The sequence below is a fragment of the Diceros bicornis genome, chromosome 25 (assembly GCF_020826845.1).
Source record: "Diceros bicornis minor isolate mBicDic1 chromosome 25, mDicBic1.mat.cur, whole genome shotgun sequence".
NCBI lineage: Eukaryota > Metazoa > Chordata > Mammalia > Perissodactyla > Rhinocerotidae > Diceros > Diceros bicornis.
Genome location: NC_080764.1, coordinates 25,093,963 through 25,114,845, shown reverse-complemented (window position 1 = coordinate 25,114,845; position 20,883 = coordinate 25,093,963). Strand labels below are relative to the sequence as shown.

Genomic DNA, 20,883 nt, shown 5'->3' with positions numbered 1-20,883 from the left:
AACTGAACATCTGAAGACGTTGATAGTAAGTGCTCAATAAATGTCAGTCACTGTTCACTTATTAAGATCAACTAATACAATTAAAACACCATTTTTAAAAAAAAACCCAAAAGCTTGGCATCCTGCAAGCAAAGTTCTTCTAGGGATTGGAGGCACTGCAGTGAATGAGATCCACTCGTAGCACCAATGGCCCAGACAGGGAGATAGATATCCATTTAGTGTTAAGCATGTGGCAACAGAGTAAGTAGAGGGTACAACGGGTGTAACCAGCGAGGAGATCTAGCCAAATCTTGGGGTATGTCTGAGAAAGTTTCCTCAGGAAGCAAGGTTTCAGTTGGGAACTGAAGGATCAGTTGAAGCCAGCCAGGAGTGAATAGAGGCTGATATTGGGCAGAGTTTGGAGTCCAGGGATAAGATGGAGTGGGAAGAAATGTGGAGCAAATGTGAGAGCTAGGATGGCATAATAAGGTAGACCTTATTGACCAAATCCCAGAATACAAAAATTGGGGTATAGCTCTGGGAGCTCTGAGGAATGGGAAGACCAATTGCCAGGAGACAAAAGACCTAAGACTTAGGGCCAACTCGGACACTTACCAGGTGTCAGCTCAGGTGTGTCTCTTGGTCTGTCACAACTTCTTTTGTCTCACTTGTAAAATGGTGGAAATGATATATACCTTGCCTAACTCATAGGGTGACTGTATGAATTGTATGAAGTATGAAAGTTCTTTGTAAGCAATAAAGCATACATGAAGATAGGTTTTGTTTATTAGTACTTTACATAGCAAGGGAAACCATTTGGGGAAAATTATGTCAAAATACAAATTCTTTTTGGAAGATCTAGATCCAAGATTGTGAACTCAAATGAGCCAGGTGGCTCACATTAATCGTGAAGGGGGCTCAAGCAGAGCAATGATATAGAATTGTAGGGACTGTGGCAAACTGGAGAAGGCATGTTCTGCCCCAAATCAAGACAATGTGTTGTTAAGTGAGAATATACATATAACAATGCCAGGTCTTCTAATTTTAACTTCTAAATTTTTAAAGATCTTCTTATTTTAAAGCTGGAAATTCAGATGTTTATGTGAAGCTAGTTAGTGACTAGTTGAAATATTCAACCACACTGTGGGTGTCAGTGTGAAACACCGCTCTCATACACACACACACACACGCAAAAGAGCTGTGAATTCCCATCTATGCACCGTGACATCAGATTCAGATGAATAATAGAGAGTAAATACACCCCTAATCATATGAAATTAATGTCAATGTTATATAAGTGAGCCATATTCTTTGGTGCACAAAGACAGAATACTAGGCTAGAATACTGAATGATGTAAATGACAGTCTTTATGTTCCTTGTAACTAGACTCCTAAGACATTTTGCTTACTCTTTTATGTTTTTTTCCTTCTGTAAAACCCGTTGCAGCTCTCAGAGTTGTATTTGCTGACTTCTATATTGAATATGTCACTCCCTTGCTCAAGAACTTCAGGCAGCTCTCATCACATACATCAAACTCAAAGTCTTAGCCTACTTTCTCTTGCTTTGTCTTCCTGTTCACTCATCCCCGCTAATTCCTTCTTTCCATTCTACTCTTTATTCTCTGCATCTTACTACAAGCCAGCTTGTGCTTTCTTCCATGCAAATTTGAGCCTTCTGAACCCATTTTATTGGCTATCAGCTCTTAGAGTTCTTTAAAACCACAAATATGCAATTGCAGAGCTTGTAGTTACTTTTAATGGACTTGCAGAAATTTTCTTAAGCTAAGCAAGAAATGTGGATCTTGTTAATCCTTTATTATTATGGCTCTGTCTTACTCAACTATATTAAATCTCAAGCCAACTGAAAGTAGATGTAAATACCTGATTAAGAATTCACAAACACACACTTTAATGACTAGGTTTAATCCAAACTTTAATGACTATGTTTCCTAAAATATACTTCTTATTTTATGTTAGCATTTCCATCATAACATTAAAATATTGCCCTAAAAGTATTATTAGCACAATAACCTGCATGTGTAATGGGTGTAATATCATAAAACCTCAGCTTTTATCTTTGGCTTTTGTATTACCAATAAAAGAGGACTCTGAGTATTGTGTTTATTTTTAGACACATGAAGAAAAAAGTTCTTAGAAAAAATTACATTTGTTAAAAGGGGTCACATATTTTTTTTCACCATATCTTGGATATCCTAATACATATGATTTCAGACTTCAATTTGTTTGGTATCCAGGATATGAGGATAGGGAAAATGAGTGATTTCTTTTCACTTATTGCTATACTGAGTTCTACCCTTTGGAAACATGGAAAGTGACTCTTGGACTTACTCTCTATGATTAGAGAAGGAAATGGTAAAGGAAGTAACTCTCTATGATTAGAGAAGGAAATGGTAAAGGAAGTAATATAAGAAGGATTACCTTCCTGGAAACCTTGGTCATCCCTGTTGGAGAGCCTCTCATTTTAATCTTCATGTTATGTTCACTTTTCTTTCACTTGGCTGTTGATGGCTTACGAAAGATTTTAATTGGAAAATACTAGGTTCTCATTTTCTCTCTGGGATTTATACTTTGAAATAGGTGAAATTTAGTTGTCAGATGTGTGCAAATTATGTAGAGGTGTCTAAGGCAAAATCAATGTAATGATTTCCCGTAAGGTATTCACAAAGCAATTAGAAAAATATTAATACTTAACTCCTATTATTATGCTTACGAAATCACAAGTGCGCATAGAAACAGTTCTGAGTTAAGAATGCCTAGGTAATCAGTGATGAATGCAAATCTTCTCAAATGAATGACTGCTTGCAAAGAATTTGGTTTTGACAAAAGTTTAAACAAAAATTGACAGCTGCATAGGGCTGTGTTTAGATTTCTCTACTGTAGTATAGCAGATGCTTGGATATGAAAACAAAGACTGAAAAGGTTTACAGTCAAAACTAACTGAGAGTAACACTTGTCTTCTGTAGTAATGAATACTTCAAGCTTTGTACTGTGAATTGCAAATGGTTTCTTTCATGAAAACCATAAATATATACGATGACAATGCCGTGTATTACTAAGTCTGTCATTCTTCTTATTCATTAACTAACAAAATGTACATCATTGTTTTTGCATATTGATAATGGGTGGCTCCTGTTTTACTAAGATCACTTTTATTTTTATCTTAATTGAATTTTCAATGTAATCCAAAGAAAATTTTCAGAGCTAGATTTTTGTTTTGATATCACTGCCATGACACAGTGTTTAACATGAATTTAAGAAAACTTCTACTTATAAAATTCTTATTGCAAAAAAAAATTCAAAATTGTATTTGTAAATTTTCAGATAGAATGGAAAGAAAATATGATCAGATCTGGCTAACTAAAAAGCAGTTTATTTTCTTATACGTTACCAAGAGGGTAAATGCACAATAAACTCAATACATGAAAGTGTGAACCATTTAAAATATTTATTGACTTCTATATATATGAAGTCATTTTGTTATTGAAAAAACATTTATTTTCACAAAAGTAGCCATTATAGCTATTGTAAGTGCATTTAATAGTACATTGTATTCTTAATATATAGGGAGACTGAAAAATATAAACATACATGATCACGTAAGATTTTATATTATAATTGACAGGAATGTATTAGCTATCAAGGTATCTTATTAATTGCCCAAAATTATACCATAAATATAGCTTTATAAAATGTTTAAGAATCTTTCTTTGTGACCTATTGACCTAATTTGTAAAAGTGGTCTTTGTGTTTAACATGATAGACATATTGAAATGAAAATAATGGTGAGTTTCTTTCCCTCTCTGAATTCCCATTGTTAAATTTTAGTGATTAATGTAAAACATGTAAGTATCAAAAATATTTATCAATTTGATATTTACTGACTGCTTCCTTTATCCTAGGCACTGTGCTAGGCTCTGGGCTAGCCACTGTGCTAGGCTTATACAGAGATAAATAAGATGAATTATTTGTCCTAAAGGACTTCACTGTCAAGTTGGGGTAAATGGATAAATTTCCACATAAGGAATTAGAGAAGATTTAGTTCATTTCAGTAATTCTTTGGGGTAACTGGGAAAGGTTTCACCTAAAAAGAAGACATTCAAGCCAATTATTAAGGGATGCAGAATGAAGACATAGGGGGAAAATCATTCTAGGCAAAGAAAATAACACCTGCAAAAGTACCCCACAATTATGGTGGGAATTTCAATATGGTGAAGCTTTGCGTATATGTACATGTGAAGGAGGAGAGGTAAACAATGAATTAGCAAGATATGATGAGGCCAGATTGCGATGAGCTTTGAATGCAAAGGAAAGGAATCTGAATTTTTGATCTTGTAGAAAAGAGCCAATCAAGGTATATGATTGCATTTTTGTTTAAAAAGACTTGTGATTTGAAATGCTTTGTTGTTATTGTTTTTTTTAAGATGGCTAACTCTGCCAACCATGGAAAAATATACATACTGGCTATAAGGAGAAACAAGTGGGGAGAAAGATAAGGAAGATTTTATAATTTTCTGGCCCACCAAATAATGAGGAGCTGATTTTAGGCTTAGTGATGAGAATGAGGAAAAGAGGCTACATTCAATAAATGTTCCTGAGTTAGTATGAAAAATGTTAGCGACAAATTGAATGGGATGGGACAGAGAGAGAGAAGAGTTAAGGATGGCACCAAGCATTCTAGTTTAGAAGACTGTCCTGGATGATAATGCCATTATGATTAACACTGGAAGTAGGATAATTTACTGGGGATGAGGAGAGAGATAAATATTAAGTTTGAAATACATGAAAGGAATTCTAGTAGAGATCTCCAGAGATTAGTAATGTTGGCATGGAACTCAAAAGAGTTGTGACTGTTTCATTCTCACTTGTACCTTTTGAGACAGGTGAGTGTTGAATAGAAGAGGTAGTATTTATGTAACAGTAGAACACCTTTCCCCTCATCCCCTCATCCAGGAGAATGGAGGAAAGCATGGAAAAGTACCGCAGACAGAAATGTGGCAAACTAACTCACATTTAAAGGATGAGTAGAATGGAAGAGCCTGTCGTAGGGGACAGAATGAAGCAAGAGAGACTTAGAGAAGAGTGACACCACAGAAATAAAGACAAAAATAGATTTTGAGGAGAAGGGAATCCTATTGGTGCCAAATTTCACTAAGCTGCCAAGAAGTATAAAGACTAAGCATCAGCCTTTGGTTGGAAATGAGGAAGTTATGGTCATCTCAGAAAGAGTGAATTAGTGTGAATATAAAACATATTATAATGGATGGAATAATGAATATGACTTGAGAAAGTTAAGAGTCAGCGATAGTAGGCAGCCTACATTTTCTACACATTTGATGTTGAAGGAAAGGAGGAGAATAGAATGGTACCTACAAGCGGTAGTAGGATCAAAGGAAGGATGCTGAGAAAATGGGAGAACTGAGAGAGTTTGTAATGAAAGAGAGAAACAGAAGAGAAACACATTACCTCCTGGGGGAGGAGAAAGAGGGTACAATCCACCTAGAAGAGAAACCTTGGAAAGAAAAATGTATTCCTCTCTCCTCCAAGAGAGGAGAAAAGAAGCTAAAGACAATTGTCAACTGGTAAAATGAAGAGATTTCCACCTCTTGAACTCTTTTATTTTTTAGGAAGTAGGAAGCAAGGTAGTCAGCTCAGAGTTGACAAGAGAAGAAGAGTAGTCAAGGTTTGTAACAGCTGCCTTGAGGACGAGGACAGGGAGCTGAGGAGGTTCAAGGGAAGGGGTTTCTGAAGTCATCCCTTTGTAATGGCATCAATCTGCCCAGTGGTGTAAGTTTTTTCAGCATCATTGAATAGCTTTGGAGCAGGAATAGAGAAGATCTATTAATTAAATTATCTAGAATTAGAAATTGATCCAGGAGTATGACAGAAGGACAACAGGGCAAAATATAAAATTCTGAAGGTAGTAATGTGGTGATATATGGTGGCAGAGACTAAATAATCAAGACTTATAACATTGCCTTTGTTTTTTACTACAATCTTGGAGGTTGAGGCAGAAAGACTTAATTTATTCTAAGTCACCTTTAAAAGAAGACAAATATTTAGACAGTAATCAGCTTCTCTTCTTTACTAGACTCATCGTTGTGTCAGGTGGCATAGTTGGAGGAAACTTAGACTCCTGGGATTAATTTTGTTGAGTTTTTGTAGTAAAGTGAGTTTTCAGAAAGTTTATCCTTTGAATAGGATTTTAACTAGGAGACCATCATTACTTTGTCTCAACAGCTATCTTTGTAATTGCTTAAATTCTCACTTGCATTCTAGTTAGTAAGGGATAACGAAGACAGACTTTTGAGAAGGGATGATTATAAATTTATTTATAAACATTCCAGTGTAAGTGTATAGCTGATCCTGGAGTTCATTTATTCTGTTGGTGTCTTGAGTCAAACCTTCAATTTACTGTCACAGAAATTGGTTGAAGCCTGCCTTCAAGTATAGAAAGCTTTTTCATTAATACATTCTCTGGGATGTGACATTGTGGACTATATATTGAACTTGCAGGCCTGGCTCTGCTCTCAACCACTTAAATCCAAATACATCAGTTTATATCTTAGGGCTTCAAGGTAATCAGCATAAAAATGACTGTGGTTTCCTCCAAGATTCAGACTGAGAGCCTGCCATGTAAGAGAAATCATCTTATAATAAAATCCTCTTAGATGGACAATTAAAATGGTTCTACTGTCTTTCACTTCCCTTCCTCTCTCACCCCCCCTCCACCCCTAAGGAGGTCAGAATATTCTGGAAACAAATATAAGTAAAGTCAATCATCTCCTCCTTATCCCTCACTCCGGTCCCCAGCACAAGTGCCCTAGCTTGATGTAGGTGCCTCTCCTCTTTGTTCCCAGTGCAACTGTGTCGTTCACTTGTTTATCCAGTAAGCAAATAGCTATTGAGTGCCTACTGTGTGATAGTCATCTTTCTGGGTATTAGTGACGTCTGTGAACTTAAACAATTCTCTGTAATGCTATTTTTACCCCACTGTGTTGAAATTTAAGTGCGTGTTCATGTCTTACCCGCTAGACTGTACCTATCTGAAGAAAGATTGTGCCTTATTTCTTCAAATCACCATGATTTAGCACAGTGTTTGACACATAGTGCGTGGTCAATGAAGGTTTGTTGAGTAAGTTAATTAGAGAATAGATCAATTAACATAAGCACATGTACACTCAGATTTATAATGGAGGAAACATATTTACAGAAGCCTTAGTATAACATTCTCCTAAGATGTAGTGATCTGCCATGTTAGATACAAAGAAATACATTTAATTAACTTTTGATTTGTTTGATGACCTCAGAAGTGAAGAAACTTTGTAATTTTGGTGAAAGTACAGTTAAACTTCTATGAGAAACATTTTCTGAGAGTGCCAACAATAGATGGAGGCAGTAAAAAGTCCTATTCATGACGACCAGAAAGGGGCATATTAAGCCCATAGAGAAAATAAGATCTTTGGTTTTTATTGTTGCCGTCTAATAAGTGATTCCGATGAGTCACTTATTTACTTTGTAATTGAGCAAGTCATAAAATGAATTGAGCATCCACAGATTTGCTGCAAATGAAGATGAACCATCATGTGCTTTTATTTAATAAGAAATTGAATTTTCAAGGTAGTTAAAAAGGTTGGTACATTGTGTGGTCATAATGCCATTATTCAAACAAGTGATTATCCAATTTGTCTCAGTAGAATGTTAGCCTATTTGAGGAAAATATTTTCACTAAATTGGCAGTTGCTTGCATTCATGGATCAAAGTTGCTGTGATCTTTTATCACATAGGGAATTACTTCTGGAAATCCAGTAGGTGATACAAACATTTGTCATGCATATTTACTCTATGTGACACCCACCCAAATTGTCAAAATTTTTAAAAACTGGATTTAACACTAGCCTATTTTGGCTTATTCCCACCAAACAAGTAGATGTGCTGATTTTTTTTTCATGCACAATTTTTTTAAAGTGGAATTTAGTAGCTGATTTGTCATCGTGCAAACACAGTTTATTCACATGGAGTTCATGATTGAGATCTCGTTTCTCCTCTCTAAAATTTTGTGTTGTTTTCTACCTCTACCAGCTTCTTCAGTCATAGGAATGAAAATTCAAAATTTGACACAAATTTCAAAGTTGAAATTTCTTTAAGTATTTTGATCTCTAATTGTTTGAGACTGTAGAGCAGAGAAAGGAAAATATCTTAAGGAGAATGATTTTCTAGTGGGATCTTACAATAAATTCTTCGGGAAATCGTACTTCTCTTTTTCAGGGAGATACAATTTATTCCAAATCTCTGTCTTTAGAAATTCTTTGCCATTATTTTTCCCTTTCACATTATCTTTCATCTAAAAAGGAGAGCATGGAATAGTGAAAAGCATACAGTAGTCCCCCCTTATCCACAGGGGACATGTTCCAAGAACCCCAGTGGATGCCTGAAACCTCAGATACTACTGAACCCTATATATACTATGTTTTTTCCTAAACAATGGGCTAACAGGCAAGTAGTGTATACAGCATAGATAAAGTGGACAAAGGGATGATTCGCATCCTGAGCGGGATGGAGAAGGATGGTGTGAGATTTCATCAAGCTATTCGGAACGGCACGTAATTCAAGACTTACGATAAAGGGAGACTACTATATAGGATTTGGTCCTTAGGTACCTGAATTTGAATCCTGACCCTCGAATTGACTTATGGTGTGACGCAGGGCAAGTTATTCTTGCTGTGCCTCAGTTGTCTTGTGTAGGAAATGATGAGTGTCACTTTGAAGAGCAAATGAAATAACTAATTACAGAAGGATTAAAAGTGGAATGAATTAACCTATAGAGAAATGTTTACTTTGTAGTTGAAAACTGTGAAGTGTGAGAATGGTAAAACGAGTTTGAATCCATTAAGTCTCATAGGCTAACCAGAGTCATTGCTTTACAGTCACCTTTTGTTCATGTACAGTCGTGTGTTGCTTAACGACAGGGATATGTTCTGAGAAATGTGTCATTAGGCGCTTTTGCCCAGAAAACATCATACAGTGTACTTACACAACCCTAGATGGTATCACCTACTACACACCTAAGCTACATGGTTCTAATCTTATGGGACCACCATTGTATATGTGGTCCTTCATTGACCAAAGCAATGTCACGCAGCACATGTCTGTATATGCATTTGGATATAGTTTTAGCTATTGCAAACATTTGATCTAAATCAAGACAATATTCAGCAGATATAAAGCCCTATTTACTTATTTATCTATTTTTTTATTGTGGTAACACTGGTTTATAACATTATATAAATTTCACGTGTACATCATTATATTTCAATTTCTATGTAGATTACATAATGTTCACCACCCAAAGACTAGTTACAATCCTTCACCACACATATGTCAAAGCCCTGTATTTAGATTTTTAAAAATCAGTTTTATAAGTATAGAATGGAAGGAGCCTGGTTTGTCAGCTGTGCAAATAAGCAAAGGTCTAACAGCTTTACATGATTACTTTATTCCGACATTCATTCACATATATTTATTGAGTACATACTGTGTGCTCAGTGCTAAGGATGGAGCAGTAAACAAAACAGACATGAATTCCTGCCTTCATAGAGCTTCTGTTCTAACTGATTGTAAACTCAACCCAAAACATATCCAATAAAGCTGCTGTGAGAGAGAAAGAAAGAAGGAATTCACTTTGATTATTGCAGTTTCCAACTACAGTAAATCAGGGCTCTAATGGATTCTATGCTTATTGAACATACCTGTCTTCCTATGTTTATTTTTGGTGATACAAATTAAAATGATATTGATAAATTGGAGTGTCTTAGGAAGACAACACCGTGAATTTTCTGAAACCAAGTGCGTGGTGAATGGTGTGCTAGGAGAAATGAGTGAAGGAATGGGATCAGTTATGTCCAGAAAAGAAAAGGGCTAGAGGAAATGAGAGCTGACCTCAAGCATCTAAGTGGCTGATTCAAAGAAAAGACAGCAGACTGACTTTACGTCGGTCCAAATATAGGACTAGAATCAAAGTGTGGCAATTTGTTAAAAAGGAGATTTCGGCTGAAGACAGAGAATTTTCTATTTAGAGGAGTTATTCTGCAGACAAGAGGTTGTCAAGGGGCAAGAGGTCGCCAGCTGCCTCTCTGCTGAAGGTAACTCAGTGGGAGCTGGAAGAACAGGGTCGAGGTCCTCTCTGAGAGGGAGATTGACAGGTGCTTTGGGTTTTCCAACTCAGTAACACCATTTTCGCTCTATAGTTAATCACCGCAATAATTTATAGCCCAAAAAAGCTCTGAGCCAACATAATTCCAATGACAATATCCCTATAGGTTTCTGACCTTTAAAGTTTCTTACAGTTTTGCAATTCTAAAAGCGTCTCTCGGGCCGGCCCTGTGGCTTAGCGGTTAAGTGCACACGCTCCGTTGCTGGCGGCCCGGGTTCGGATCCCGGCCGCGCACAGACGCACCGCTTCTCCCGCCATGCTGAGGCCGCGTCCCACATACAGCAACTAGAAGGATGTGCAGCTATGACATGCAGCTATCTACTGGGGCTTTGGGGGGGAAAAATAAAAATAAAAAAAATAATAAAAGCATCTCTCTACCTGGTAAATTTTATAGGAAAAGAGAATGGAGCCTTTCTTATTTATCAGCCATGTTCCAGAAATGTTTTCTTTGTGTATGGATTTCACTTTTGTGTTTTAAAATGGTGACCCCTAGGAGATTTGCCTGTCTAAATCCATTTTGTTATCAGGATTGGAGATGACAGGTTATTCTAATGCCCAAATATTAATTTCTGTGGCATATCTATATATTTTATCCACCAACCTTGTGTGAATTTTCTAAATTTCGATTAGCTTGTCCTAAACTCCTGGCAAGCTGAATTTCTCTAACAGTCTTCAATTCGTTGCATTAAATGCCTGTTCAGCCTCGGAAGATATATTGATTTTTTTTTTCTCGGCAAAGTGACAAATACCTTTTTCATGACGATAATAGAGATTGATTACATTTTATGGAACACAGAGAGAGAACTCATCTTAGTGAGACAACCTTGGAGCTTACAAAAATGAAAAAATCATTTGGATTAATAATGAAGTTAATGAATTCATCTGTTGCTGATACAGTAGAAATATTTTGAGAAAAAAATGAAAAGTTCTGCAGCTGCACAAACACTGCAAAGAATTAAGACCAATTTCAATACTTTGGAGGTACTGGTTTTGTGAAACCTTTTAAAAAGTTAATAGTAATTGTTTTCAAACCTAAAGCTATGACATTAACCCCCAGCATACCTGGGCATGCTGTGCGATAGTAATTGTATTGAAAGACGTTTTTCAATTAACTCAGGACAAAAGTAAATCACAATCGATGTCAATTAAATCTGAAATATTAAGAAGTCTATGGGGAGCAGTCTTTGTTCCCAATATGATTAATGTAGCCTGCATTTAAAATTGAACTGAATTTCTTCTCATTCTAAGCTTCTTACAATTAGACCTAAACTGGAACAAATATTAATATGTTTTTATTATTCTGCCTTGCTGCCCAGTAGCTTTTACCTCATAATCTAAAAGGTATTTAAAAACAAACAACCAAAAGCCGTGCACACATATCAAAAGCTTAACTTATGTAAAGGGTACATACTATGTTTTTTTGAGAGCAAAAAAAAATAAGAAACAAAGAGTATTTTAACGTGTTGAAATAAGCTATGGTGGACCTGAAAAACATTACTAAAGGAGATTGTAGAATTACTGTCTCTGAAAAAAACTTTTAAAACAAAGACACCAGGGGCCAGCCCAGTGGCATAGCAGTTAAGTTTGCGTGCTCCACTTTGGTGGCCTGGGCTTCACAGGTTTGGATCCTGGGTGCGGACCTATGCACCTGTCATCAAGCGATGCTGTGGTGGTGTCCCACATATAAAATAGAGGAAGATTGGCATAGTTGTTAGCTCAGGGCCAATCTTCCTCACCAAAAAAATACATAAAACGATAACACCACTTCATGTCGGTTTAGGGTTCATCTTATCAATTGGTTCACCTTCTATCCCCATCACCTAGCATTGTACCCAACAAAGTATCTAGCACACAGGAGAAGCTCAATAGTATTTATTGAATGAATAAACAAGTTTTCGTGATAGCAGAAAGAAATAAAAATATCATAGCAAAAAATATTTGTTGAGCTAATATGTGCCATGGAGCTTTACTGTTTTTACCTCTAATTTTTGCAATTCTTAATGGCTATAGAGTGATAAATCCCAGAGTGGGGGGAGGGAGAATAAAAAACTATTGATGAAAATGAGGAATATTTATGCATGTTCTGAAATATGTGTTTACGTGTTTGTTATAGTTATGAGGAAAAAGGGTTATACCTGAGGATTTGGGAAACACCAGAGAAATTATATGGATATTTTGTTGCCCGCCCTTTGTTATAAGATTGTACCACACATAGTAACACTCTATTATTGAAAAAATATTTTCTGATTGTCTCACAAGCATATTCTTTGTCTCTTCTATAAGCTCCTTGTTGGTAAATTATTTTTGGTTCTTCCTAGATGTTCTCTGTATTAACCTGACTGTAACTTTGGATTTAAAGAGTTTCTAAAAGTCTGAGGTTGTTGATCCATACAGTGGAGAGATGAAATCTCCAATTTTAACATATTTATGCCTAAATGATGCAGAAACTATTCCAACAATAGTTGACTATTTCCTTTGATCATATATCTAGAGAAAATCTTTTATATTATTTTTTTATTTTGTTGAACTTACCGATTTTACATTTCTGGAAAGAATAGTTTCGCTCAAGAACTTTGTGTTCACTGAAGTACTCTCTCAGTTTGTAAAACATGACTTTAAAAGTAATTTAAATAAAATAACAGCTGTAGGACTTACTAATTGCTATCAAACTCTATGAAACTCTGAAGTAAGTAGTTTTCTCCTTATTATTTCCTATCTGAATAGGCTTGGTAAAGCTGGTCCTTTCGTTGTAACATATATAGCCAGCAAAGGATGCGTGTGTTCTATTGGTGCTATTTAAATATACAAAAATGGGATTAATTTACACCAAAACTGCTTGGTATTTTACTTTTCCTCTCATATTTCTTAAAATTGAAATGAAGCAAGAATGCAGATTAAAACCAAATGCTGAAAAATGAAACATGGGAAGTACATAAATCTACCTAACTATAGAGAATTTCATGATGAAGTTATATATTTTTATATAATGTTTTAAGAGTTAAAAGGAACTTCTGGACTTTAAAAAAATACATAAGTTAGTTTTATGTTAATTTTTTAAAAATTGCTATGTTGGTGTAGGAAAAAAACCTCATCTTTTACGTAAAATAATGTTAGTGATTTAAATAGCATCTGTTGAATGTCATTTTGAGAACAAATTGCTATTAAACTTAACTGTAAAATAAGTGTTCATTTTCAGCATTCCCATATATTATAAGTTACGATATTTTGTGAGAACCAAGTACCTAAGGTATTAAATTCGAGAATGAGTGACGGTGGTCTTATGAAAAGTATCTAATGAATGATCAAATAGCATAATTACATCATCTAGCCTATAAACTCTAATATCACATGTATGTATTTATTTCAGACTCTTTAAAAATCTAATTATAAACTTTCCTCAATCAGGGGGACAGATTGATAGATTAATTAAAACGGAAAGGTTTTTGTAAAGTAGAAGTCAGTGTGTACATGGGTAACTCTTTTGAATGATTTCTAAAGGCTGCAATTCCATTAAATTTTGAGAGTTAACTAATCAAAATGAAAGGAAGCCAGTTCCCCCTCTGCACCATCTTCAAAAGTGCTGCGATTTTCAGAAGTTATTTCGAGTCCTTGGCAAGCATTTAATAGATTTTGCAAATACTATATACATTTTTTTTAGCTACTTCAAAGTTAAAATTTTAAGTTTATTTTGTAAGTTACAGAAGAGTTTTTGCTCATTGTGAAGAAAATCTAAGTGATACAGACATGTGGAAATTAAAAAGCAAAAGCCCTACCCTTCACTTCTTGTTCCATTCTCCAATCTTGTCACTGTTAGCTGAACTTTTTCTATAAGCAAAGAAACATATACATAAATACACGTATGAATACACATTGATTTTTTCATTAAAAGTTGGATTATTCTATACATATTTTTCTGCAATTTGTTTTTAAATTCTTTATCTTAAATGTTATTCCACATAGATTTTCAGAATTTATAGCTATAGTTTTTTATAATATGTATGTCCATTGATATAACTATTCCTTTATTAATGTTCTTATAAATTGTCCCCACTTTTTTCTGTAGATTAATAATTATATGAGCATCTGTGTGTGCGTGCGTGTGCACACGTGTGCACATATGCGTGCGATTTATCTATCATGCACTTTTGTAGTGAGTTTTCTAAGCTAGACTACTAGAAGTATTTTGTTGTTGTTGTTAAAGAGTATGGACATTTAAAATTTTGTTACATATTGCCAATTGCCCCTTGTATCAATTTAAATTCTCACAAATAGATATTAATAGTCCTCTTTTCCCAATACCTTCACCAGCACTAAATACTATTTGTTCTCTTAATTTTTGACCAATCTGATAGTATTTATGGATGATTTGCTAATTTCTCTAAGGATTAACCAAACCAATGTTTACTTATCTGAAGAGTTAGAATTGAATGAGAACTTCTGAAAATGGATACTTAAAGTAGAGTTATCAGACATAGAATAGTGTACTTCAAAAAGGTCATTTTTTTTTTAAGGTAATAGTAATGTCTTACGGAAATAAGTTGTACTTCAAAGTCATTCTTAAAAACATTAGAATATTGATATGTAGGAATTTTTGATGGAATTTTGGATTAAGGGCTTCCACTTTTAAGAGAAATGAAAATATTAATGTTTATTTGAAGCAAAGGTGATTATTATTCCCACACACCTAGGTTAAAGTAAGAAATTCTGATTTGGACTTCTTGCCCCGAGTTTGTGCTTGTCTCCCAATCCTCCTCCTTCCCAAAGTTCTTCTAACAGATTCTTCAGTTCACTTCTCCTCAAATACTTTAAAGGTTCCCTGTTGCCTCTAAGAGATTAAAAATAACATCATAACATGAATTTGTTCAGAAATCCAGTTTCTCGGTTCTCATCCCCGAAGATTCTGAGTCACAATGTCTGGAGTGGGTCGGATCATCTGAGTTTTCGATATGAATGCTGGGTGATCCTCCAGACTGCATCTTGAGAAAGACTGGGGGAAGAGCAGTTTATGTGCTAGTGAAGACTCCTAATAATTACTTTTCTTACCTTTTTAACCTCACACATAAGTCTCTATTCTCTAGTCAAATGGAATGACGTGCTCTCTCTCAAATTGGTTTCTAGGTTCTTCTATCTCTGTACTTTCCCCTGGAAAACCAATTCCCTCCTCTCTACCTCTATCTTTACCTGATCCCTCATGTCTTAAATAAATCCCACCTCTTAAATGAAGACTTTTATTTCTTCACCCCACAGTGGTCCACTTCTACAGCGTTTATCTACATCACACGTTTCACATTTACGGTTTAGTGTTGTTGCTTATGGTTCACGTGTACTTCTTCTCTGTATCCCTCACAGTGTATCTCTTACACATAATCAACACTGTAAAAATGTATTGGTTGGTTAAGTGAGTGAGTGATACTGTAATTAGACTACTAGGAGGGAGCAGGTCAAACACTGCACCTCAACCCCATGAAGCCACTTCTTGGAATTTTGTAACTTGTTCTACACCTGAGAGACTCTGTTGCTCTCACTTCAAATTGGATTGCTTATTTTGGTGAATAAAACAAAAGCTAATGCTTACCATTTATTCGGGTGTATTAATTGCATATTTAAATCACCCTACATGCAGTGCTTGAGAAAGTTAATTCATACCAAAGGTAGAGTTTTAAAATTTTGTTTGAAATCTAATGTGATATATAAATCCATACAATTTTTTTCCCAGTAGGTCTGTGTTGCTAAAAGCCCAGCTTGCTTAGCTTTCTTAAAAGAAAATTATTTTTGTGTTCAGAATAATTTCTTATCAGTAGCTACACTATAACACTGTGGTGAGGGCTTTAGAATAAATGTAACATTTGTAACAGGCACAGCACCTTAAGTGTGTTTAATTCCTGTGCTGTATTCTTGCCATATAGAACCAAATTATATAATTTAGCATAGCTATGAATATAACCGGCACTGTGTTCATAAAAATTGGGATATACTTCATGCTACTAAAAATGATAATTGCCTGAGAATGGAACTAGCATATATTTACCAATGTTATTCAAGATTGTCTCAAGAAAAGCACTATTCTTGAAAAAAAAATTTGATCACGAGAGAGATATCTTCCTAATATTGTTTCCTGACATAGGAAAATTTGCACTATTTTTTATCAATTACGAAAAACAAGCAGTTGGTAATTCACCTTGGAAAAATGGAGATGACATTAATTTGTCATTTTCATGGACTGAAAACATCTTAACAAATAAAAAGACATCCATCAGACATATATTCCTTTCTCTTAACACTAGCAATTTACTACATTAGTGGAGCGTCTTTGGCCAGGCTGGTCTCCTGTAGGTTTGACTGTGGAGGAGCAGGTGTGCGCTTCCAAAGTGTCTTTACAAGTGTCTCAGTGGGGCTTCCCTCCCACGCCTCCACAGGAGACAGCTCATCTGTTTAATCCTTATGTTTTAGTCAACCTTTCTTATTATGCAGACAGGGCTCTGAGGCTCAGCTGGATTTTGACTCTCCGAATGAATTAATGGGGCTGTTTGATCTTAACAGTGTATTGCATCTGTTTCATCTCTCCTCTAAATGCACAGTCTTCCAAACTCCAATTCCAACTGGTGATCTTAAAATAAATGGATAATTACACAAACAAATAAACACATAAGAATTGCCATTTAAAACTCAGGTACAAATTTCACTTTTCACTTTGGACTTTTCACATTTTTGGCATAGTAAACTTTCTTGAAACAAATCCTCAAAGTAATTAAATTACTTTGTTATTCTGTAAGGGATCCGACTTGATACGCGTGCATGCGTGTGTGTGTATTTTGTAGGATCAGATTTGCATAGGAAATAAGAACAACCAATCTTTGCAATTTAGTAAATTGTATGATAGCATAATATCTTACTAATAGACCATATCACAGCAAAAGGCGTACAACCTACTTAGAAAAATCTACCATAGAACTATAAAGATTCTCCTGGGCAATATTCCTCCTTCTTGATGGTAGTGAGAGAGACTGAATTGCAGAGAAAATCAGTTCGAATCAGAACTAATCCATAAAGAGAAATCATTCTGGATCATAGGATGCTAAAATATCATCATTTCTTTTAAACAAATCTCTAAGATGAAATGTGTATGTTCTTGTGTGAGGTGGGAGTAGAGGGATGTTGAGGGAACAGAATGGATTGTTTGTTTAGCCACATTAAAGCATATAAAGTGATGATTAATTGAACCAGAAAATATCAAGTTTTTATCAGAGTAACCTTTAATATTCGATTCTGGTATTTTGGAAACTTGTATTAGTTCTTTTTATTTTTAATTCCCCATGAATTCTCATTTATCTTTAAGTATACCATGATCTTGTGATGATAATGTAATGTCAAAGCTGTCAGAATAATTTCAGCTGAGCAAAAAACCTGATGTTTCATAAGAGCCAGAGGCCCTTGAGAGAGTTATAAAAAGGTCTTTCTTTGAGGAGGAATATTGTGATATGACCTTCTAGTCTATTAAATATATCTTTATTGTGACACATATACACTAAATATACTAATAACTATTAGTGAATTGTCAGAATAAACATTTTCCTTAGAAACATTTAGAGATAAAATATATAAAGAATTTGATCCCTAATCATAACTCTAAAATATTACTGTTTTAAAAATATTCAGCTAACTTTCTTCTACTCAAAAGTATTTCTCAAGCCCCCGCCTGGTACCCAACTCTGAACCAGGGAGATTTTCTTCACTATTTTTGTACTTCCCATATGGGATCTGAGAATAACTGTACAGGAAGGATATATAAAAGGTTACCCAATCCTTCTTCAGGCAGAACTACTCTGAGACTCACTAAAGCGAGCGTTACTCCCCTCTGACCTGTTTGTCTATCTTGCTACCAACTGGGATTTGCTTTCTCTTTGTTTGTTTATTTGTTAATGTTTTATTGGAAAGAAAAGATCTAGCAACCAGCCAAGCAAAGATATATGGTTTCAATGTACTTCATTTAGGTTCTCTGGCTTTATTTGCTTTAGTTTCTTCTCTCACATACCTGATTGCTCTGTTCCTTCTATGAAATTGAAACAAAAATGCCTACACTCTTAGTCTCTGATGATTCTGTGCTGCTTCAACTTCTGAAAGGTACAATCTGGCCTTTCCCACATGAAATGGATCAACACAAACCAAAATCTCATTTTATTTCCATGCTTTTCTTTGATTTACAAATCCTCAAAGGTTCCAGTTTACGTTAGAATAATGTCCTTTTGGTTCACTGGTGTAACTCCCAGATCAAAGCAGCTTACTACTTTAGAATTTATTTAAAAACTGCTAAATTGCTACTTGCACATTTCTTTGTGTTCATCAGTTCTGAGACATATTCATTCTTAACTGGCTTGCTTATTACCTCCTAATAGTAATTGGGTAATTCACTTAAACTCCATTATTCTACCTAAATGTGAAAGGTGATTTTTTACATTATCCTCCAGAGAAGAAAGGGGAGAAAACATTTATTTTGGGTATATTGGTGGAGATATGGTTCCTAACTACTAAATGCCACTGAAATGCCCTTGTACTGGCTCTCTGACCTTGCCTTTTGGTCTATGACAATCATGACATGGCCTCAATTCTTGAATATCTCTTGCACCCATAAACTTCCAGAGAACCAGCCTCAGCTCCCAGAAGTTATTCAAGGCTGCATTATTTTCAGACTCAGAAGTTTTGAATGACCCGTTAGTGGGTCATGAAATCAACTTAGTTGATCATAACCAGAATTATAAAAAAAAGTAAGAGAAAAAATAGAATTATCAGAGTGCATTGCATGTAGTAGGAGTAAGTATTGTTTCATGAATGCATTTTTTTCAAGAGTATTTTGAGTGCGTGTGTGGTAGTTGGTTGTGTTGTAAATATTTTTTTACCATGGATCTCAGTTTAAAAAAAATCTGAAAAACAAAACTGAGTTGGACCATATAATCTCTAGTAAGCTTTTGCCTGGATGCTGGGTTTTAGAATTTAGAGTATTATTTTACCATATTGAAATTCTATTATTTTTTCCCTGAATTCTCCTCAAGCAAATCAAGGGAATTACCTTATAGCAAGAGAAATGATAATAGAAGCTTAGCAAATATTTCCAGAATTGGTAAGAGTTAGACCATATCAGCTTACTAATGGTACAACATTCTTACTGATTAAACCGTTTAGCTTTAAGCAGTTGTATTAGAAACAGATATGAATATTTAGTTACACAAGAGAAGAATACACATCACAGAAACAGGATTTTGTTAATACTTTATTTTGTTGTTGGGCCAAACAGAACGAATATAAACGATGACTGTATACTTGTGTTGCGACAAGAAAGGAAAGGAAATAACAGTTATCACTCTTTTAAATGTCAAGGTTAAAATCTTTGCCTTTTCATTTCAAAAAAAATCTTTGTAAATATGACCCTTCCATTATGAATGATATAATTGAGGTTTTTTCCCTTGCCTTTGTATCCACCAGGAGTTATCATAGAGAGGAACTCTAGCTGTGTTTTTGCTGCACACGTGCGTTTTATTTCAAGACTGAGAAATGTAAGTGCCGTTCAGCGAGGTAAGCATGAGAGAGAGAAGAAAAATTTATAATTTCGTTGTGCACATACGTATATGGTTTAATATCCATTGTGTTCATTACCAAGGATCTCATTCTCACCCTCTGTAAAGTCCACAGTGGTATATAACCTTGTACTCCGCAACCAGCAGCAGCAGCGTCACCTCAGAGCCTGTTGGAAATGTGGAATGTCAGGCTCCGCCCCACACCTACTGAATCAAAATCTGCATTTTGACAAGATCCCCAAGTGATTTACATAATCATGAAAGTTTGAGAAGTGCTGGTGTATGGGAAAAGTTTGACCAATTGCTGTATGGACCTGTATTCCTTTTATGGATAACATTTGCTCTGGAAAAGAAAAATTAGCAAGTGGGAAAAACCAGCAGTTTTTCGTACTCTAGAGCTGTGATTGACAATCTAATGGTGTTTAAAATCAACGATGATGACAACCACGCTGCTGCTGATGAGAGAGCTCATTATCAAGTGCACCCAAGTGTTGGCCATTGTGTCTAGCACATCAACTAACCTGTTTAACCATCATCTTTCTCCTATGGGTTCAATGCTGTTTTACAGACAGGCAAGAGAGGCCACCAGTGGCCTAAGATCACCCTGTTGTACAGCCAAGCATTCTGATGCGTAACATCTGTGATTGGTGGTTGCACCTTTTAAATGTAGGAAAGACTATTTTTTCCAAATGGGAAGAAAATGCGATGCATGCATGGTTCCTAAGAAGATATCAATTTACATTTGTTTAGATAATATTTGTAATTAGCGATGAGTTCTCAAATTTGTATATTTGAAAAGACAAGAAAATCTTTAAGCTTTAAGCCCCCATCAAACTTTCAGGTTATCAGTTCACAATTTATTGTATTCTGGGAGTATTTGTTCAATGTTGCATCTTGTTCCCCATTAGAAGCCCTTGGCTCTGGAGATTCTGCTGTGTCTAGGGAACTTAGCCTTGAGAGTGAACTGCCTGTCTGAAGACAAACATATACATTTGTAACATGAAGAGAAGACTCCTTACCTTAAATGACTCTAGAATTGTCCAGAATGTAGGAATGTAGTTTGCCTCTCATAGGCTGAATTAAATCCTTCATAAGGAAGACATC

General features: G+C 35.3%; 1 long non-coding RNA gene across 1 annotated transcript in view; it reads left to right on the top strand.

Moving 5' to 3' along the window:
* The window catches only part of LOC131421934 (uncharacterized), a 30,355-nt gene extending 10,594 nt beyond the window's left edge, over positions 1 to 19,761 (top strand). Inside the window, exon 5 of the long non-coding RNA XR_009223983.1 lies at positions 19,688 to 19,761. This is a non-coding gene — a long non-coding RNA (uncharacterized LOC131421934). The remainder of the gene's footprint in view (positions 1 to 19,687) is intronic.
* Positions 19,762 to 20,883: the final 1,122 nt, after the last annotated feature.